Source organism: Scylla paramamosain, chromosome 47 (assembly GCF_035594125.1).
Source record: "Scylla paramamosain isolate STU-SP2022 chromosome 47, ASM3559412v1, whole genome shotgun sequence".
Lineage (NCBI taxonomy): Eukaryota > Metazoa > Arthropoda > Malacostraca > Decapoda > Portunidae > Scylla > Scylla paramamosain.
In genome coordinates, this window is record NC_087197.1 from 5,568,663 (window position 1) to 5,592,070 (window position 23,408).

At 43.0% G+C, this 23,408-nt stretch overlaps 1 protein-coding gene across 2 annotated transcripts in view; it reads left to right on the forward strand.

The window, feature by feature from the left end:
- The first annotated feature begins 5,420 nt into the window (after nt 1–5,420).
- Nucleotides 5,421–23,408, forward strand: part of LOC135094948 (magnesium-dependent phosphatase 1-like) — a 91,682-nt gene continuing 73,694 nt past the window's right edge. For both annotated transcript variants that reach the window (XM_063995479.1, XM_063995478.1), the window contains exon 1: nt 5,421–5,714. The gene's annotated coding sequence lies outside the window, so the exon portion shown is untranslated. The remainder of the gene's footprint in view (nt 5,715–23,408) is intronic.

Consider the following 23,408-nt stretch of genomic DNA (forward strand, 5'->3'; position numbering starts at 1 on the left):
CACTGTAAAAGCGGTGAAGCTGCTGCCATGTAAATATATATACCATATATATATATGTAAATATGTATACCATGTAAATCAAGACCCCTTCAACGACTATCACTGTATTGTCTGCTGCCTCTTGATAAATAAACCTGATATTATTATTATTATTATTATTATTATTATTATTATTATTATCATTCACGGTCTAAGATCTAATTTTCAATCTGTAGAACATCACCTCTCCTCTTCTAAACCTCATCTTCTTTTCCTCACTGAAACTCAGGTGTCTGAGGCAACCGACAGTAGCTCCTTTTCTGTTCCCTCCTACTTTCTCTATCCTCATTTTCGATCCAAAGCTGGATGCTGCGTTTATGTACGCAATGACTTAACCTGCTCTCGTGCCCACGCTCTTGAATTTTCCGAGTTTTCCACCATCTGGCTACGACTACAGAGTCACTCACACTAAATTTATCTGTGCTGTATACCTCTCACCTAACTCCTCTGACTAGATTCTTAAACATCTATCACTTCACAATCTTCTATCTGATCGCCAGTATGGGTTCCGTCAAGGCCGCTCTACTGGTGATCTTCTGGCTTTCCTTACTGAGTCTTGGTCATCCTCTTTTAGAGATTTTGGTGAAACTTTTGCTGTTGCCTTGGATATATCAAAAGCCTTTGATAGAGTCTGGCACAAAGCTTTGATCTCCAAACTACCCTCTTACGGTTTCTATCCTTCTCTCTGTAACTTCATCTCAAGTTTCCTTTCTGACCGTTCTATTGCTGCTGTGGTAGACGGTCACTGTTCTTCTCCTAAATCTATTAACAGTGGTGTTCCTCAGGGTTCTGTCCTGTCACCCACTCTCTTCTTATTATTCATTAATGATCTTTTAAACCAAACTTCTTGTCCTATCCACTCCTTCGCTGATGATACCACCCTGCACTTTTCCACGTCTTTTCATAGACGTGCAACCCTTCAGGAGGTAAACATATCACGCAGGGAAGCCACAGAACGCTTGACTTCTGATCTTTCTGAAATTTCTGATTGGGGCAGAGCAAACTTGGTATTGTTCAATGCCTCAAAAACTCAATTCCTCCATCTATCAACTCGACACAACCTTCCAGACAACTATCCCCTCTTCAATGACACTCAACTGTCCCCCTCTTCTACACTGAACATCCTCGGTCTGTCCTTTACTTATAATCTGAACTGGAAACTTCACATCTCATCTCTAGCTAAAACAGCTTCTATGAAGTTAGGTGTTCCGAGATGTCTCCGCCAGTTTTTCTCATCCGCCCCCCCACACTGCTAACTCTGTACAAGGGCCTTATCCGTCCATGTATGGAGTATGCTTCACATGTCTGGGGAGGTTCCACTCATACTGCTCTTCTAGACAGGGTGGAATCAAAAGCTTTTCGTCTCATCATCTCCTCTCCTCTAACTGACTGTCTTCAGCCTCTCTCTTACCGCCGCAATGTTGCATATCTAGTTGTCTTCTACCGCTATTATCATGCTAATTGCTCTTCTGATCTTGCTAACTGCATGCCTCCCCTCCTTCCGTGGCCTCGCTGCACAAGACTTTCTTCTTTCTCTCACCCCTATTCTGTCCACCTCTCTAACACAAGAGTTAACCAGTATTCTCAATCATTCATCCCTTTCTCTGGTAAACTATGGAACTCCCTGCCTGCTTCTGTATTTCCACCTTTCTATGACTTGAATTCCTTCAAGAGGGAGGTTTCAAGACACTTATTCATCAATTTTTGACCACTGCTTTGACCCTTTTATGGGACTGGCATTTTAGTGGGCATTTTTTTATTAGATTTTTGTTGTCCTTGGCCAGTGTCCTTCATACAAAAAAAAAAAAAAAAAAAGCCGAGACGGTTTTCGTAGCTCATGTTGGGGCTGTGGCAAGAAGGGTCACAGACGTAGTCGGTGCCCGAGGGAACGAAGGACGCGTTCTCTCGACTGGCTGCATTCTGATGCCGTTCAGCCTTGCTGCAAGGACTGCAGCAAGTCTGGCCACCACTCCAGTGCCTGCCCTAAGCCAAAGGAAATGATGCAGGCGGGAAACTCGGACAGGCTGGAGAATGAGGCTGAACCCCAGCCGTCCTCAGTCCCCGGGCCCCGCCTTGTGTAAGCTGCCGCTGGACAACCAGCGTGATGCAGGTGGAGGGCTCAGTAGACGGCAACCCATGCCGTCTGACAGTGGACACCGGGGCTGAGAAGACTTTGGTCTGGCCTGACATGCTGGCCGCCACTCGAGTCCCAGACACGCCACAGAGGGTGTGGCGTGACGGGGCACTGTGTGCAGCTCAAGGGTCCAGTGGATGTTCGTATCGGCGTGGGCAGCGCTGTGGAGCGGCTGCCGGTGTACGTCGCCGACTTGGACGAACCATGTCTGCTGGAACTCGACTACCTGATGCAAAGCAAGGCTTGTGTTGACCTTGGATGGAAGCTGGTGAGGGTGCGTGGCCAAGAAGTGCCCTTGCTTCCGGAGGTCAGCTGTGCGGAGGTAGTTGTGGCTGAGAGAGTGCACCTTGCCCCTAGGATGGAGGCCAGAGTCCGGTGTCGACTGTCCAGAGCGATGCGTGGATCGGAAGGCATGGTGGAGCCCACAGAAAACCTGCGACTGGCTGACGGCGTGGCAGTTGGGCTGAGCCTCGTTCAAGCAGGGGAGGAGTTAGTTATGGTGTTGGTAGCTAACCTCTCTGGTGAGGCTCGGAAGGTGCCCACTGGGGCCAAGCTGGGCACTTGTGAGGAAGTGGAGCGCCCTGAGGAGACGTCGGGGAGCGCAGAGGTGGCTGCTGTGAGGCTGCTGCCCGACTTCCTGGAGGATCTGGCTCATCGGAGTGCCACTAACCTGACGGAGGCGCAAATGGAGAAGGAGCGCCACACCCTGGCTCAGTACGCAGACGTCTTTAGCAGGGGTGACATGGACCTGGGCCGCACAGGGTTGGTGAAGCACAGCATCAGCACGGGAAGCAGTGCGCCCATCAGGAGCCCGCCCCGGCGTATCGCACCAGCCAGGCAGGAGGAAATGCAGCACACCGTCAACGAGGTAGCAGCGCAGGGGGTGATTGAGCGGTCGGACAGTCCGTGGTCATCAGCGGTAGTCCTGGTTAAGAAGAAGGATGGCACACGGTGCTTCTGTGTGGACTACTGGGCGCTGAATGACGTGACTGCCAAGGACTCTTACCCCCTGCCGAGGATTGATGACACGCTTGACGCGCTGGTGTCGTGCCAGGCCATGAAGGAGATGTATGACCGCCGCATGAGGAACGTGAGGTACGCTGTGGGTGACTGAGTGTGGCTGTATAACCCCTGCCGGAAGCGAGGGCTCTTGCTGAAGCTCCAGAGCCCCTGGGAGGGGCCATACACGATGGAAGCAGTCCTCTCTGATGTCACGTATCAGATTAGATTCGCCGGGGACGGAAGCGACTGTCTGTTGTCCATGCGGACCGGCTATGGCATTACCACGGTTCAGGCCACTACTCCTGGGGTCATGGCGGGGAAGATGAGGATGTAAGCCCCAGCAGCAGTGACGAGGACGTGGCAGGGACTGCCCGAGATGGGAATGAGCATGGAGCAGGCAGCGCGGCGAGTGACAGTGGTGACCTTGTCCCTAAACTTGGGGATAGAGATGCCCCCTTTGGTGGAGCTGCTGACTCGCCGCAGCCCACGCCTTCACCACCACCACGACCTCGGCGGCAGAGGCGTAGGCCAGGGTGGATGAGAGACTTTTTGTGATGTTCCTGAGGATTAATTTTCTTTGTGTATTTCATTTATTTATTTCCACTTATTTTCATGTGTGTATGTGTGTGTCAGGGCAGCTGGGTCGTCTGCCTTGTAGGGGGGGGGTTGTGTTACACCAGGGGTATGGGTGCAGGTGGCAGCATTGTGGAGGTGGCAGCACTGGGAGAGGCGGGAACGGAGAGAAAGGGGAGATGCGTGGCCTTTTAGGAAGCCAGCGTGTTCCTGCCTGCTTTGGAAGTGATTCTCTGCCTGTTGAATGCCCTGTTGAGTGCCTGTTGTGCCCTGGGAGACTTGTGCTGCCCCTGTGAACTTGTAAAGCAGTGTACTTGCGGAGGATTTGTCAATAAACCTAGGAAATAGTGTCCATGTTTTTCCCTTGTGCCCTGGCCTCGTGTGTGTGTGTGTGTGTGTGCCTTGTCCCGGTGTTCAGAGTGTGACTTATTTGAGGCCCCGCTGCTCTAGTTTCTCGACCTGTGCCTGTGTGGATAACATGCCCGCCCGGAGTGAGAGGTGGGCGCAACAATATATATATATATATATATATATATATATATATATATATATATATATATATATATATATATATATATATATATATATATTAGGGAAAACAGTGAGAATAGTTTGGTAACAGGAAAATGTAATAAAATAATAAGTGAGATACGTAATGTGCAGGCAGAGAGAGACGCTCTGCCATCTGTACTGTGATATCACGTTCACCGCTCCTCTCTCTCTCTTTCTCTCTCTCGTTACAGGATGTAATTGATAAGTTGAGTGCTTTCTGTAGGTAATTTCAAGTGGGAGTGTCAAGGGAAGAGTGCCTGGTAAGGCAGTAGGCAGTAGTGGTCGAGTGTGAAGAAGTACGTGTCTTAGACCTGGTTGCCAGTTCAAGAGAACACCTAAGATGACGGTCAGGGTAGCGCTCCACTGTGAGTGGGGCCCGAACAGTTGGCCACCTCATTGAACTGTTCCAAGGGAGGGGAAGAGTTTCTGCAAATGGAATACTGTATTGTGGTATTGAACGCATAGGTTGTGAGAGACGATCGCTGGGCCACCTCATTCAAGCTTTTGGCTCTGGTGAGGGAATATTCAAAATTGGGTTTGTAGGAGGCAGAAGTATCTGCCATGTTGGGAGGAGGGGGAAGATTTCTCAATGGATGATGATATCGTGTATCCTGTGCATAGACTGGGAGAGACGGTTACTGGACCACCTACCTCAAACTTTCGGCCGGTGGGGGGGGAGGGAGTAATTCTAAATTGGATTTTCAGAAGGCAGGAAGGAATGCCTATAGCTTAGGTGGAAGTGTGTGGTGAAATTTGGGTGTTAAGTTTCTCTGTTCTGGTTCCCTTAAGTCCCCATGAATTAAATCTTGAATCAGCTACAGTGAGAAATGATGGATCATTAACTAAATAAATTAAGTTAGTTTTTCTGAGACAAGTTGAGCTGTTTTTCTTTTTCTCCCAGTTAAATACGAACTACGTCAACAAAGTTAATACTCCGAAGAGACATCGTTAACGCTACCATATGATTATCTTTAATGCCTGGATGTTACCAGAGGTCAAGGTAAAGAGTCAAAGATAAGGAAGAAAAGTAATATGACCTGTTCTAATTTATTTTAAAAATGAGGTTTAAAAATAAATAATATTTAAGTAGTACTGAAAGGTTCCTTCCCCTTCACCACAGAAGCACGATAGAAAGATACCGTTGAAGAGGCACTACCATCTGACTAACAACAACAAGACTGGCCCTGAGTTGTTCCAGTTTATATTAATTTAATTTGCTCCTAGGAGAAATGCTTCACCTGTGATAGTCCCACAGGATCCCGCCAAGGTTCATTGGATCCTGAGAATCGTTTCAGCCCAAAAGAAAACCAAGACCAAAAATCTGAAAACAGCCCAAGATCCCGCCACCAGCACCTCCAGGCCTGCATCCTGGTCACGCTTTAGCAACCTACCATCAGACCCCAACAAACACAAGGTAGGAGCTGCTGCCTGTTTTATGCTGGTAATTGTTGGATGCTGAAGAATTTCCTTGGTGGGGTAATATTGGTGAAAAATTCTCTTGTTATATTATGAAGCAATGAGGAAAATTCGGGATTCTACACCGAGCTGAGCCAAATGTTGACCTAGCCTAATGTACGTAATGCTGTTAACACATCTGTAGGTAAAAATGCAGTTTAGTACAATACACCCTATCTTTGTTTTCTCTTCTATCCCCCAACAAGCTTGGGGGCCTTGTGGGAAAGCGGGGTTTTGGGTGGGGAAAGCCAGAATGAAGCATTTTTTACATTTCTGAGAAGCCTAAGGATGAGAAACGGCATATTTTGAAAACGATAAATTTCTAGGCTATCCTAACCTAACCTAACCAATCTAACCTGACCAGAGAGGGTTTTGCCCCCCCCCTTGATCACCCCTTAAGGTCACTAACGTAACCTAACATTACCTAACCTAAACTAGCCAGTCTGAACCCCCTTATGGATGCTAATCTAACCTAATATTACACCAGCACACCACACTAACAGAAATGATTTGGAAGTACTCACAAAATAAGATAAGATCCCTGAATTTCCCACTGTAGCACAGGAAAAAAGTTGAGTAGACCCAAATCACAATCTACACACCTGCCTAACACCATGATGAAGGCGGAACTGACATGGCAGCACCCCTGCTGCCTTCCCCACCCTCACAGAAGACTACACATGGACTAATTCCAAACTACATAGGCCATTTGAATTAGTAGCACTACGTGCAATGTTATGTTACACATAAAGCCTTATTTGGTTACATGTTAATAAGACAATTAATATGCTTCCAGAGTAACAAAAATATCAGTCAGTAATACAATGGTGAATAAAATACGAGTACATGCCACAGGACTAGTTTCTGTGGTGATGTAATGTGGTCACAGTACCTGCATACCAACATACTAACCCACATGGTGTACTGATTGGGCCAGCGCAGGGTTGAGCTAAAGGATGAAAGTGGGGAAATCGAGATAGGTTTTGGAAATTTGTTTGTGGGTTTGTTATTTGCGCAACATGGTGTAACCATTAGAAATGCTCAAAATTATGTAGTCTACAACATGAGCGTGATAGTAAGTGCTATGGGTGTATTGTGTTAAACTGCACTAGAACCCATCTGTGAAGATTTGGAGATAAATATTTGTTTTATTAACGTACTCGTTTTTGAGTCAAAACTATATTCTTCAAAAAGAATGTGGTGTTCATTTTTCTGGAAAATCATTAGTTTTCCCATTACTCACTTGGGTTAATGTGTAGATTACTCCCGAGTGTGAATCGTATTTTTTTTTTTTTTTACCTCTCCACTGTTTTCCGTAGGATAAAACTAGTATGGAAGTAACAAAGAAATGTACAAACATTTAATTTTGTCTTGTTCAATTGCTTCACTGACTGTAGCTAACATGACACTGGGCTAACTCGTTGCCTGAGACATGTATCTCATGAAGGGAAGGGACCTGTGTATGTGCTATATGCCACAGGGTGCAGACTCTGCATAATTTCTTTTTCAATGGATAATTTTTCTTGCATTAGCCAGTCAGCAATCATTAGCAGCAAATTTTAAATTTGAAGAGGTTGATGGGTAGGGGCAGGGCAGTCTAGCACTTTTTTTTGTTGAGGATGGCATGTGGCTCTTGTTCTCTTACCTTTAAAGAGGTTGTACAGAAATTCAGTGTTAGGTTAGGTTTGGTTAGATTAGGTGTGGTTAGGTCAGATTAGGTTAGATTAGGTGTGGTTTGGTTAGATTAGGTGTGGTTAGGTTTGGTTAGATTAAGTTAGGTATGGTTAGATTAGATTTGGTTAAGTTAAGTTATGTTATGTTAGATTAGGTGTGTTTTTTTTAAGCAATAAATGGCTGTCACAATGGAGTGTGGCAGGGACGGCGGGATGGGGTGGGATGGTGTATGCCACGCACTGGCTGAGCTGGGAGGAGTGTGGCTGTGGTCACGGCAGGCATGGCAGTTGCACCCAGTCAATGACTGGATACCTCACTTTGATTTATACTTTCTTTACTACAAGGAACAAGTTCAGTTTTTTCTGCTTAATGTTTGATGTCTTTTTTTAAAAGTGATAGTGTATTTTCAATGCAAACCCCAGAAATAAGTAATTTCTTTACATATATTATTTTTTCAGTGCAAACCCTAGATATAAGTGTTTTCTTTTCATTTATTACTATGATGCTGAATTTAAGAAAACACTTTTTTTAAAGGTTTGCACAAAAAACTACCTCCTTTTGAAAAGCATCATATTTTCAGCGGAAAAGAATCGAGCTTGTTCCAAAAAACAGGCCTGGGTGCAATCAACGTTTTTACCCTCACCTGAATTTGAGTAAGGGGAAACTGGCAATTTCCAATGAAAAGCAAACACTGGTTAATTATCTAGAGTCCTTTCCCTGCCTTATTACTGGTATATTCTCTTCCATTCTTTCTCATATACATTTAAACTGTAAATATAAGGTGAGGAAGAAGTATCCTTGTCCTTAAGTGGGGTCCAAAGAAGGGGGGGGGGCGAAGCTCCCTGTGGTTTGTTATATTAGGTAATGCTAGGTTAGATTAGTGTCTTTAATGGGGCTCCATAGGACCAAAGCCCCATCGGTTAGGTTAATGTTTTATATAAAAGTCTACAGTGACTAACCTAACCTAACTGGAAGGAGGGAGCCTTTGCTCCCTCCATTTAGGACATTAACCTAGCATTAACTAACATTTCTTAACCTAAGCAAAGCCTCCCATTGGACCCTCCCTTAAAGATGGGGCACTTCTCCTCCAGCTTCTAATTATAGTTTAGGTGTATCTAAAGGTGTGAAAGAATGGAAGATAATAAACCAGTAATAAGGCTGGGAAAAGACCCTAGACAATTATCCAAAATTATTAAAAACTCAGCATAATCAATCAGAAAAATATAGTCTTGACTCAAAACAAGTACCTAATCTAACTTTACCTAACTTATCTAACCTAACTCAACCTAACCTAACCTAACCTAACCTAACCTGATTTTTGCTATAAATGTACTTTATTGTCACTCTTGGTCTTATTACAAAAAAAAAGTAGTTTGATTGCCTATACCTGCATTCCCTGTTGTACTAGTATGTCTTCTAGTACTTGTGTTGTAGTGGTGTAGGTGGTGCCCAAGGGATGCAAGGAAACTTGGTGGTATATATATATATATATATATATATATATATATATATATATATATATATATATATATATATATATATATATATATATATAATATAATATAAACAAAACTGTACATTAAAGATAATGATAAGGTGTGTCACCCGGAGCTGCATGTCCATGCCTTAGGCTGGCTGAACGAGGACTCTATCTGCTTGCAAGGCTGGAATGACAAGGACTGCCTGGAAACGGGCAAGCCTGCCCCCATGGCCAGTGACCCAGGTCATGGCTGGGGCTCTTGTCCCCACTGGAAGCCCATATGGCTGGCAGGGCAGGTGATGAGCACAGCTGCTGACAAAGACTTGACCTCACTGTCCATGTGGTCAGGCTGAGCGGCCAGAGGCTGGTGTCAGGTTACAAGGCAGGTTGCACCACATGGGAGAATGGAATGTGGGACAAGGGAAACATCTTCCCACTGCACTGTCACAGGTATGGCATATCACTGTTCTAGGCAGTAGACAGTGTTCATGGAACACCTCTAATGAGGTGAAATCATCATTATAACACTGTTTAACCACATTCAGGAAGTGCACTTCACAATTGTAGCACACCAAAATTAAAACTTGAGGCGGAATTCCAACCTCAGGCTGGTTCTTTGAAATGCTTGAAGATGATTGGCAGAAACAGTAATGTGACATGAATTAATGAATTCTGTTGGTTCCTTAGTCTCTACTAATTCCCTGTTTCCTGTGTGATGGTATGCACAGTAGGTGAAGGAGGATGGGTGAGGAGAGCAGTCAGCCTGCCACAGGGAAGAATGGCGATACCACAAATTTATACTCCCTATTTTTTCTTGGAAAATATTTTGTGTGCTTTCATCAAAATAATGACTTTCCAAGAGTGATGAAAGTTGGTGGAATGCACATGTGAGTAACTAACTGCATTTGATAAGGTAGTAAACAAGTAAACAAAATATGCGTATGTTAATAATATAAATAATAACGTTTAAGGATAATATTTATTTGTTTTCATCAATCAGTTTGAGTTACACTTCTTTCACTTTAAAGATATTCACAATAGCAAGGTGTGGACCACATAGGTAGTAATTAATGCTGAAAATGCTTCTTTAATAATAATTTAGAAAATACCTTACTGTGTGTGAGTGTAGCTTACCTTCACTATCTTGTGCCATGTTTATTCACCAAAGTTCCACCTTTTGTATTGCCTTCAATCAATCTTCTGAAATGTCTTGTATGATTAGTGAAATGAGTGAACTGAGAGAAGCCTGTATTATAAGGCAGCATCACCAATCAGATTGGATTCTCACACTTGATGAGAGACTTGTGAGGGACGAGAGCTCAGTTTTAATGGGGTAGTTGTGGGGCGTGAGGTGTATGGATGACTTTAGTTGCTAAACTTTACCCCACCTTGCTCTGATTCCCCACCACACCTCACCAGCTGGAGGAGAGTGATGATAATTATCAGATGGACTGATATTTATATCCCTCAGTAAGGTATGCAGTTAGTGATTAATTCCAAAGGGTTGGTTTAAGTTAGGTTTGGTTAGGGTAGTATCCTTGACAGTTTCCCCTGTGGAATGAGGTTACATTAATTTATGGTCAGTTAGATTAGTGGCCTTGGGGATTTCAGGAGAGTCTGAGCCCTCCTAGTTAGGTTAGGTTTGGTTATGTTTGTGTTCTTTGGGGGATGAACCTTCTCTCAAGGTAGTTAAGGTTCAGTTATGTTTGGGCTTTTGGGCATCAAGGACAATGAAAGTTTGGTTAGGTTCGGTTGGGTTAGTGTCCTTCCATTAGGCGGCAAAGCCCCCTGGTTAGATTTTGTACATTTGTTAGAATATTTTTGCCTGAAGTAACTGCCTTTTTCCTTAGATTTTTAAAACTTTCTTTTCTTTTATTTACTTTCCAAATTTTTTATTGTTTGGTTGTTTTGTATGATGAGACCTGTTGCACATTGTTTTTAACATTTGTTTTACCTCACAATCTCCCTCTTTTTGATAGCCCTGTTCAGTGCTGCATTTTGAAACACTGTTAGATAATGACTGGAAATGGGTATAAGGAATAATTGCATCAAGTTTCATCTTGAAAAGGGGCTAAAACAACCAAAATACTTGTAAAAATGCATAAATAATTTGTGGAATGGAATAATTAACTGAAAAAAAACTTAGTCTTGGGTAGTATAATGGATGAAAATAAACAAATTCACTGTGAGTATAATCTGTCTGAATGTTCATGATGTCACACAGAGGCTAAGTTTATAACTCATCCATTCCTTTGTGGTTCTCTTCCTAGAATGAGCCTCTGAGAAACTTTTATTATACAGTTGTATGCATCTCTATTTCATGTGCTGGTAATATCTGAAAGTCTTTTCTCTCTCTATGTAATCTCTGCTTTTTTGTATCTAAATTTTTTAATAGGAAATCTTACTGTGACAGCCACTTTGTTTCTTAGTTGCAGTGAGATCTACTTTGTATTAATTTTTCATTTGCAGAACATAATAATGTCATGAGCCCATAGGTTGTCAGCATGATCTGCACCTCACTTGCTACTCTGTATGCATAATGAAAGTTCATTTGTGACCTTAGCCTGCTGTAATTTTATCACCATTGTCATGACTTATTCCTCCAAGGCATTCTGTAAGCAGCCAGAAAACTAATGACTGGCAATGATCCATACACCACCCTAATATGAATCATCACCTCAACTGGTGTTGTTTTCATTCATAACTATACTCTGTCTTACATAAACTGGCGAAGGGAAGCCCTCCCTGTGGGAGGATGGAGGCAAGGCATATTCTGTTCTTCAAAACATGAGATTGGCTGATGGAAAGCAAGTGGTGTGGTTTTAATTTGGATTCATTTTGATGAACAGGAAGGTGTGGGTGAGGTGGTGATCTACTGCTAATCTTCACTTATCCCCCCCTCCTGCCCCCCCTTTTCTCTCTCTCTCTCTCTCTCTCTCTCTCTCTCTCTCTCTCTCTCTCTCTCTCTCTCTCTCTCTCTCTCTCTCTCTCTCTCTCTCTCTCTCTCTCTCTCTCTCTCTCTCTCTCTCTCATATTGTTTGAATGCAAAATTTAGGTTGAGGCACCAAGAAAACATACCATTTATTACTTGTCCATCATTCATACAGTTTCTCTCCACAACAAAACTTCCTTTACTCATCCTCTTTGGACATCTTTCCTCACAAATACATTGTCTACCCTGCTTGGTGGTCATGTGTGTACACATGACCTATGTATTCATCACCCTTTGTCCCTCCTTCCTGCCTTAATGTGCATATACAGTATTACATGTATAAGAAAGATGCATAATTCTTGCCTTATGCACATATTATGATGTTAGTTTTGGTATAAATTATGAAATTACCCCATCTGCTCCATTTCTCCCTAAGTCTTTCTGTAACTCCAGACAGTGTAATTGTGCTCTTTCAAAATAGTATTAACTATTCCATTATAAAGAATGAATTACTAAGTAACATTCCATCCACATACAGACACACACACACACACACACACACACACACACACACACACACACACACACACACACACACACACACACACACACACACACACACAATAAAAATTGTAGTGGAAAATACACAAGGCAAAAAGAGACAATACATAGTGATGTATGTATCACCATAAACCAATGCCTGGTCAAATGAAGAATATGAACTAGATAGGGAACGTCTCTTTATAATGAACGAAAGAGAAACAAGAGGACATGGAAAAAAATTAAAAGTAACCACCTGCAGAAGGGACATCAAGAAGTTTAGCTTCTCTCATAGAAGCATAGAGGCATGGAATGGACTGGAAGGGGAAGTAGTGTGTGCTACAAATATTCATGACTTTAAGGAAAAATTGGATAAAAACAGTTATGGAGATGGGACAGTACGAGCTTAGCTCCTCTCCCACATGTCACAACTAGGTAAATACAACTAGATAAACACGCACACATATGGACAGGAGGAGGGAGGTTAGTAAGGGTGGGGCTGGAATGTTAAGGTGAGGTCACTAATCCTCATGTGGTTACCTGCATTTGAGAGATCAGTTTGGCACAGACTTTGATTTGCACAAAGGACTCTTGACTTATTCTTTCTTGATAGATGTGTTCATGTTTTCATACTTAATGATACACTCACTTTAATTTACATTTCTCATGATATTATGATGTTCACATTAAACCCTCGATATAATGAACATATACGGGGAAAGGGTGGCTCACTAAATGCTGAAAGTTTGCTATATCTGAAGGTCATTAACTGAGATACATCTAAAGAACATCATTTGTTATTTATGGGGAGTCGTTCAGTTATATGTGTACACACATACACACACACACACACACACACCATCCATGACCATGTGGTGTTAGAAGTGGTGCTGTAAGATTGGGAGGTTCTACCATGTAAGGAGGATCATAAAAATGGGAGACTAAATCATGCAAAGACAAATTTTACAGTTAAGAAAATTCTTTGGGAGTATAGATTGGAAGGGACTTATGGAAGGCAAGACTGTGCAAGAGAAATACGAAACATTTCTGAAAAAGTACAATTAGGGTGTGCAGAAATATGACAAGCAGACTATGACTAGGTAGTAAAGGAAGGAAGGATATATCATACAGCAGAAGAGATGAGTGAAATTATGAATGAGACTTTCAGGTCTGTGTTCAGTGTGGAAGCAGGTTTTACAGAACCAAACAAGGAGGTGAGGCAGGGAGGGTTATGGGAAGTCTTGGTGCAAAAACATGAAACTGGCAAATTGTTAGAGAAGTTGGATGTCAGGAAAGCAATGGGGCCTGATGGAGTGTCAGGTTGAATACTAAAGGAATGTAGAGAACAAGTGGGATGTGATTAACAGCTCGCTGATAGAAGGAAGAGTATCGAAAGAGTGGAAGAGAGCAAATATAGTGCCAATACACAAAGGAGGAAAGAGGACGGAGCCACTAAATTATAGACTGGTGTTGCCAATTCGTGTTGTGGGCAAGATCTGTGAAATAGTGATCAAGGAAAAGTGGGTGAAATATTTGGAAGAGAATGAAGATATAATAAATAGTCAATTTGGTTTCAGAAAAGAAAGGTCATGTGTGACAAATTTACTAAGTAAAGAGTAATAGATGAAGTATAAAACAGAGATGGGTGGGTAGATGCAGTGTACTTGGACATCAAAAAAAAGCTTTTGATAAAGTTCACATAAAAGACTATTGTGGAAGATGGAACATATAGGAGGACTGAGAGGGACAATGCTAAAATGGATGAGAGACTACTTAAAAGATAGAAAAATGAGAACTGTGATCAGGGACACCTGTTCAAGTTGGAGTAATGTAACAAGTGGAGTATCACAAGGGTCAGTTTTAGCACCCATTATGTTCCAAATATACATCAGTGATATGCAGGAGGGTTTGACTAGTTATATCAATCTGTTTCCTGATGGTGCAAAATTATTAAGAGTAATAAAAAGCCATGTTGATTGTATAGAGTTGCAAAGAGATATTGACAAGATTTATGGGTGGAGCAAGAAGTGGAAATTGGAATTCAATGCTAAGAAATGCCATATGATGGAATTAGGAAAGAGTAAAAGGAGACCTGCATGGGACTATAAAATGGGGGAGGAAGTAATAATAAGCAAGGAGGAAAAAGCCCTAGGAGTGGTTTTTCAAGATACCCTGACCCCAGAATGGCATATAGATGAGATATTTGGCTTGATGTACAGGAGGTTAACAAATATTAGGGTGGCATTCCATTACATGAATAAGACTATGATGAAAAAATTATAGCCACTATGTCACGTTCCAGACTGGAATGTGCAGCAGTGGTGGTGTCCACATATGAAGAAAGACATAAAGAAATTAAAAAGAATTCAGAGGGCAACTACAAGGATGGTACCAGAGCTGAAAGATCTAACATACAAAGAGAGGTTGAAAGAAATATTTAATGAACCCTGCTCGAACCCTGTATTATACAACTAGGTAAATACACACAAAAAGAGGCAAAAAAGGCTAAGAAAATTAATGCAGAAGTGGCAGGGGAAGGAGAGGAGATGGTTGAACAAATTCAAGAAAGTATGACAAAAATGGAACAAGATCAGTGAAAATAAAATTCATGTCACAAACAGCAGTGGAACGTGTTACAAAGAACAGGAAAATTGGCAAATGTAGAAGGAATGAGCGGAATATGGATAAAAAGAGACATGAATGAAGAAGAGAGAAGTAAACTGAAAGAATTGAGAGCAGAGGCCCAGTCAGAAAATGAGGAGAGAACACAGGAACAAGAGAGTAGATTCATTTGGAAAGTTGTGGACATGAAAGTGAGGAAATGGTGGCACAAAGATGATGCAGAAGATCACCAAGCAGAAGCTTGAAAATTATGTGTACAAATGTAGATGGTTTGGTGTTGAGCCTATTGGAACTTAAAGACTACCTAAAGAACAATAAATCAGAGGTATGTTTGACAGAAACCAAACTAAAAGAGGAAATAAAGATGATTTTTTGCAAAGGAAAGTTATAGGACATGGAGGAGAGACAGAAAAGGAAAGGGAGGAGGAGGAGTGATATTAGTAAAAGAGGATATTGTTGTTGAGGAAGTGGAATATGGTGATGGAATGGCAGAAACTTTGAATGTTAGATTAAGATCAAAGGAAGTGAAAAAAAAGAAAGTTATTGTGACGTACATACCAATAGATGGGATACCAATAGATATAAAACTATGCAACTAGAAATAAGAAATAGCATAGAGGAAATGATAAGGAAAAATAACAAAGGACTCTTAGTAGGCAACTTCAACACTAAAGGGATTAACTGGCAGGAGATGGAAGTGAAAGAAAATGTTGAGTCATGGAACGAAGAACTTATGCGTACCATGATGATGAATACAATGAGACAATGGGCAAATGAGCATACAAGATGCAGAGAAGAAGAACCATCACAGTTGGACTTAGTGTTTATGAAAAGCCCAGAAAATAGACCACCAAGTATACATTGTCTGAGTCCATTGGGAAGAAATCATCATGTGACAATAGAAATAGTACTAAAGGAGGAAACAGTGATGCACAGGAATGTTCAGTTTAGAAATGGGTGATAGAACTATGTTAAGGCAAACTTTGCAGAGCTCAATAAATTTTGTGGGAAAATTAATTGGAAAGAGCTATTTGAAGGTAAAGTAGTGCAAGAAAAATTAGATATTTTTGATCAAGTATAGAGAGGGGGGTGCAACAGTTTGTACCAAATTATAAAGTGAAAATTGGGAAGCATCAGTGGTATAATGCCAGGTGTGTAGAAGCAAAAAAAGAAAAAGGATAGAGCATGGAGGAAAATAATGAGAAAACTGAACAAACACTAGGGAAGAATACAGAAAAAGGAATGAATATCGTATAATAAGGAGAGAAGAAATAAATTTTGAAAGTGACATAGTAAGAAAATGCAAGGAAGAGCCCAAACTCTTCTACAGATACATCAGTGGAAAAATTAAACATAGGGATGGCATAAACAAGTTAAAAAGAGAAGGAAGAATTTATGAAACTACTGAGATGAGTGAACTAATGAATGAGAGTTTTCAATCTGTGTTTACAATGGAAACTGATTTTGTGGCACCAAAAGTGGTATCACAGAATGAGGGAATACAGGAGATACAAGTAAAGAGACAAGAAATCAAGAAACTGCTGGAAGAGCTGGATGTTAGAAAAGCTATAGGACCAGATCAAATAAATGGATGGATATCAAAAGAATGCAGAGAACAAATGGTGGGACCATATGGGATATAATCAACAACTTGTTGAAAGAAGCAAAACTACCAAGGGAGTGGAAAATAGCTAACATAGTGCCAATATACAAAGGGGGAAATAAAATGCAACCATTAAATTATAGACCAGTGTCACTAACAAGTATTGTAAGCAAGTTCTGTGAAATCGTAATTAAAGATAGATGGGTGCAGTATTTAAAAGATGAAAAGATAATTACAGAAAAGCAATTTGGATTCAGGAAAGGGAGATCCTGTGTCATAAATCTACTGAGTTTTTATATGAGAGTAATAGATGGAGTGCAAAAGAAGGGCGGATGGGTTGATGTGGTATACTTAGATCTCAGAAAAAAACATTTGATAAAGTTCACCACAAAAGCCTTATGTGGAGGTCAGAGAAAGGAGGAGGACTAAAAGAAACAACATTAAGATTGATGAATTTACAAGGGAGGGAAATGAGAATAATAATCAGAGATACTAATTCAAGTTGACATGAGGTGACAAGTGGAGTACTGCAAGGACCTAAGTGGGCACCTATTATGTTTGAAATATAAGTGAATTATATGACAGAGGATCTAAATAGTTACATAAACCTGTTTACTGATGATGCATAAAAGTACTGAAAATAATAAAGGGTGAAAATGATTGCCAGTAGTTGCAAAAGGATATTGACAAGATACATGCATGGAGCAAAGATGGAAACTAAAATTTAATGTCAGAAAATGCCATGTGTTAGAAACAGGAAAAAGTAAAAAGACCATGGAATTACAAAATGGGAGGAGAAATAATAATGAAAAGTAATGAAGAAAAGATTTGGGAGTAATGATTCAGGACACACTATTACCTGAGAGGCACATAAATGGGATATTCAGCTCTACATACAACTTGTTAATAAACATTAGGGTGGTGTTTAACTATTTAGATAAAGAAATGATGAAGAAAATTATAAATAGCATATGTCCTAAACTGGAATATGCAGTAGTTTGGGCTTTACATAGAAAAAAAAGACGTATGGAAACTGGAAAGAATACAGAGGATAGTTTCAAAGATGGTACCTGAATTGAAAAACTTAAGCTATGAAGAAAGACTTGAAGAGATGAGATTACCAACACTACAAGGGAGAAGAGAAAGAGGAGACCTGATAACAGTGTACATTTAGTAAACAATATAGAAAGAATAGACAGAAATGACTTGGTACCATAGATGGAGGAGGAAGAGAGACATATGAGGGGGCATGGGAAGAAAATAAAGAAGAAAGAATGTTGGAGTGCATCAAGAAATACAATTTCCTGTATCTAGCTATTGAAATCTGGAATGATTTGAAGGAAAAGGTGGTTGTGGTAAACAGTGTACACATGTTTAAAGAGAAACTGGATAAAAATGATTATGGAGACAAGATGAAATTAGCTTTGGCTCATGCCCTGTACAAGACAATTAGGTAAATACTCTCTCTCTCTCTCTCTCTCTCTCTCTCTCTCTCTCTCTCTCTCTCTCTCTCTCTCTCTCTCTCTCTCTCTCTCTCTCTCTCTCTCTCTCTCTCTCTCTCTCTCTCTCTCTCTCTTATTTATGCAATCTACATTATATGCATTTACAGAGTTGCTGTACATATACTTTACATATTTAATACAACAAATTAGGCTAAAGAAGTCACTCTTAATGCCTTCTATCTCTCTGTCCTGTCTGTAACAGCCACACATTCACTGCAGTCTTGAACTGCTGCTTGGTCTAGCCCTCAGCACTTGGCTGCACGGTAACAAACGTGTTCAACCAGCCGATATATGTGTTCAGAAATTGTCTTTGCTGTTGCAACGTTCTGCACTTGGCCTGGAGCAGTTCCTCAGGGGCGCGTGTGAAAGCTCTGGTGGTGACCGGCATGTCAGGCAGGTTGCCAGAGAGCCTGTAGGTGCAGCACCCGTTGCTGTTGCACCTTGAACATGACGGTGAGGCCCGTCACATCCCGCCAGTGCTGGAGGGTGTGCAGTGCAGGCTGAAGGCCAAGCTCACTGCTTCTAATGAGCCTCGCCGCTCGATCCTGCACCTTGTCCAGGAGAATGAGGTGTCTGTTTGCCGCACTGCCCCAGGCCAGGCATGTGTACTCCAAGGAGGAACGGACCTGCACCTTGTAGAGTAACTCCAGTTCCTTGGCGTCAAGGAGGTAGGAGATTCTCCTCAGGGATGCCAGCTTCCCCGAGGCCTCTCTGGCGAGTCAACCCTCAGCACCTCCACCTCATCCTGTGGCGTCAGTGTCTCCCCGTTGAAGGTGAGGCGTGGGGCTCTATTCATCCTGTTGACTGTGAGCTACTGGGTTTTGTAAGCAGCGAACTTTACTTGCTACTTCCTTCCCCAGGCTGCAACGCGGCTCAGGGTGGCGTTGATGTCGCGGTTGGCTGCAGCTTCCTCCTCCAGTTCATAGCTGTGGGATAGTGTTATGTCATCTGCAAACGCCTTCGCGTTAGAAACGAGGTGCATTAGATCATTGACATACACATTCCACAGCAAAGGGCCGAGGCAGCTCCCTTGAGGAACACCTGCCCTTATGGGCTGTGGCTTTGATTCCTGCCCATTGATGATTACTTTGAGATGTCCGTCTCTCAAGTAATTCTCAAGGAGCTGGAGGAGTGCCCCATCCACACCCACAGCATGGATCTTTGTGATGAGGGCTGCGTGCCACACTTTGTTGAACTCCCCCTCGATGTCAAGAGCCACAACAGCTGTGGTCTTCCCTTGGTCTAGGGCCCCCACTCCACTCCGTTGAGAGGAGCAGGTGCAGGTCTGCCGCTGACCTCCCCTGCCTGAACCCAAACTGTCTGTTGCTCAACAGGTGGTGCCTCTCGAGGTGCCGCATGACTCTCAAGGCCACAACAGTTTCCAGCACTTTGCTCAGCACAGGCAGCAGGGACATGGGTCTGTAGCTTTTTGCCACTGTCTTTGCATTTTTCTTGTGCAGAGGCACCACACTACTACCCTTCCACATTTCAGGCCATGTGGCCAAGGCAGTGGTTAAAGAGTGAAGCGAGTGGGTGCGCCAGCTCCGCAGCACACTGTCATAGTACGCGGGGACTAATGTCCTGTTGTGCCACTGCTTTTTTCTCGTCCAAGTTTGCGAGTATCACTTTCACTTCCTCTTCACTCGTGTTCACTGTCTCTAGTGTTTCTTTCACGATTTGCCTTAACCTGTTCCTGGCAATAGAGTGTCTCTTAAGAGCACACAAGGCTCGGTGCTTGGCATCAGAGGCAGCGTGGCATGCAGAGCCAAACCAGGGCTAGTCTGATGCCTTGGTTTTGTGGTCTGAGTGCGGCACCCAGCGGGCCTGCAGGACGTGAAGCAGCTGGGTGAGTTGCCTCACCTGCTGGTTAGCGTCGCCATGCAGCACGTCTCTCCAGTTTGTGGTCCTCAGGGTGGCACGGAGGGCATCCCAGTCGGCGGCCTCCCACCTCCAGAGGGTGCAGGTGAAGCTCTCCTCTCGTGATGTCCTGAATTGTATCCTGGTGAGGACAACCACGTGGTCTGAAGTACCCACAAAGTCGAGTGGAGAACACTGTACTGTGTGGGGAGGGAGGTCTGTCACTACTGGGTCCAGGGATGACCCAGACCTGTGCATGGTGAAGGTGACATAATTGTGCATGTTGTACACAACCAGTAGGGAGTTAAAAGCGTCTCTCACCGTGTGCTGGTTCAGGTCGCCAATCACTACCACACTGTCACACTGACTGGCCATCATGAAAGTGTCCAAGTTTTCTGACAGGTAGTCTAGCAACACTGTTCCCTGTGATGGAGGCCGGTAGCAGCCCACACACAACAGACTTTTCTCGTTCCTGTCCATTATTTTTAATGCCAGTAGCTCAAGTTCCCCGGGCATGGGCGTGGGAGGCTCTACCACCTGAGCACTGACCGTCTCTTTGTAGTAGAAGGCCACGCCCCTGCCTTGTGTAGAGCGGTCTTTCCTTACCCAGGCCGAATACCCTTTAACTCAGGCGTAATTATCTGGCACCTTGGAATTGAGAAAGGTCTCACACACGAACACTAAATCTACATTTTTCTTAATGATAACACTGTGAGTGAGCTCCCCAATGTTTGTATGGAAGCCTCTCACATTGGCCGACACTATCTTAAGTTTGCTACTGGGCAGCTTGTAGCATCGCTGGATAGTGTTGGGGAGCTGCTCCATACTGGAAGCCATAGGGGTGAGGGGCAAGGGGCATAGGGGCTACCGGTCAGGGCTCGGCCAGCCTGTGGCGTGAAGCAGGCTGCTGAAGCTACCAAGCAACGTTTCTCAGCGCGAGTAACGTTTCTTGACCACTCTGCTTCACTGCCTGCACCAGCTCCTGTTGCCTCTCATCGGCAACCTTCACACGGCAGTCCAAGGCTGAATGGAAGCACCTTCGGCAGTTGCTCTGGCGTGTGACGTGGACTGCTGCTCTGAGGACGCCTGGACTGGCGATATTGCTCCAATCCCTGCCGAGGTAGTGGTGCTGCCTCTCTCTCCAAGAGGGTGTTCTGTCTCGTTACTGGCCTTTTCTTTCTTTTGGGTGGTCATTGGTGCCCTCCTGCCTGTCTGTCCTCAGTCGAGCTGTTGCTGCTCATCTTTGTCTCTCGACGATTACCACCTGTTGGTGGCGTTGGCTGCCCAGGCTGAGAGAAGGATGTGGGAGGAGCGACTGACAGCGCTTGACCTCTTTACTCCGCTGATATGAGTGCGGGGTGATGTGAGGATGGGAGAGGAGTGAGGGACGGTGCCTCACCTCTTTCCTCAGCTGATTCAAGCGAGGAGTGATGTGAAGAGGTGGTGGGCCAGTTGGTGGGTGATCCTCCTTGTCCTTGCCCCTCCGCTGCTTCAGGTGCTGGGTTAGGTGATGAAGAGTGAGGGATGTTGGTTGGTGGGGGGGCAGAGACGTATTTTTCAGGGTGTCTGCGGAGACGGTGGATGCAACCTCACTCAGAATTTTGTGAGGTCTGGCTGAACACGCCACTGACCTCTGCTGCAGGTCCTCGCTGGTGTGAATGGACAAGAGGGTGTCCACTATGGATATGGCCTCCACTAGCACACACCTTTTAATAGAATGATTTAGAGAATTATTTGAGAATGAATGAATGAATCATTTGAGAATGAATGAATGAATCATTTGAGAATGAATGAATGAATCATTTAGAGAGTGAATGAATGGAATTATGTGTAGGCAAGTGAGAAAGAATGAGAAAGGATGAAGTGAAAATGAAAAAAATGAATGAGGTGGGGGAGAGAGAGAGAGAGAGCATGGTATTACTCCCTTGTCCCTTATCCTTGACAGATAAGGAGGAGGGGAGATGACAGGGAGGGATGTTTGAGACAAGAGGAAAGGGAAAAGGGTGGATGGGACAGGTGGTGGATAGGTGAGCAGTGGCTCGCACAGCTGATGAATTAGTTTTGCAAGTTTTAGCTTGTTATTCTGATTATTTTTTTTCTTTAAATTTCAGTGCTCGCACAAATGGCAAGTTCATCTTGCCAGTTTTTATTTGTTATTCTGATTGAATTTTTATTAGAATTTCAGTGCTCACACAAGTTGTGAGTTCATCGTGCCAGTTGTGGTTTGTTATTCTGATCAAATATTTATTAAAATTTCAGTGTGTTATTGCAGTTTGTATTTCCGACCAGAACCATGCCAAGACTGTTTTCCAACTAGCCAAAAACTCCTTCATTAGTAGAAAGTGTCAAACTTTCAAGGTCTAACTCCCCTCATCACTTCTGCCATCTAGCCTAAAACATCTCCAATAACTGTGCTTCTTCTTTCCCTCCTTTATTTCAGCCAGATGGCACCACTGCGATCATATATATCTCTAAAGTTGAACTCTTCGCTCAAACCTTTGCTAAAAACTCTACTTTGGATAATTCAGGGCTTGTTCCTCCTTCTTCAGTCTCTGACTACTTCATGCTACTTATTAAAATTCTTTGCAATGATGTTTTCCATGCCCTTACTGGCCTAAACCCTCGGAAGTCTTATGGACCTGATGGGGTCCCTCTTATTGTTCTCTGAAACTGCACCTCTGTGCTTGCACCTTGCTTAGTCAAACTCTTTTGACTCCGTCTATCAACATATACCTTTCCTTCTTGCTGGAAGTTTGCCTACATTCAGCCTATTCCTAAAAAGGGTAGCCATTATAATCCCTCAAACTACCTATTGCTTTAATTTCCTGCCTATCTAAAGATTTTGAATCTACCCTCAACAGGAAGATTCTTAAACATTTATCACTTCACAGTCTTCCATCAGATTGCCAGTATGGGTTCCGTCAAGGCAGCTCTACTGGTGATCTAGCTTTTCTTACTGAGTCTTGGTCATCCTCTTTTAGAGATTTTGGTATTGTCTCAGACATATCAAAAGCTTTTGATTGAGTGTGGCACAAAGGTTTGACCTCCAAACTACACTCCTACAGCTGCTATCATTCTCTCTGTAACTTCATCTTGAGTTTCCTTTCTTACCATTCTGTTGCTGCTGTGGTAGATGGGCACTGTTCATCTAAATCTGTTAACCGTGGTGTTCCTCAGGGTTCTGACCTGCCACCCAATCTCTTCCTATTATTCATCAATGATCTTAACCAAACTTCTTCCTATCCACTCCTATGTTGATGATATCACCCTGCACTTTTCTTTGTCTTTTTGTAAATGCCCAATCCTTCAGGAAGCCACAGAATGCCGAGCTTCTGATCTTTCTAAAATTTCTTATTGGGGCAGAGCAAACTTAGTATTGTTCAATGCTTCAAAAAACTCAATTCCTCCATCTATCAACTCGATAGTTCCAGACAACTATCTTG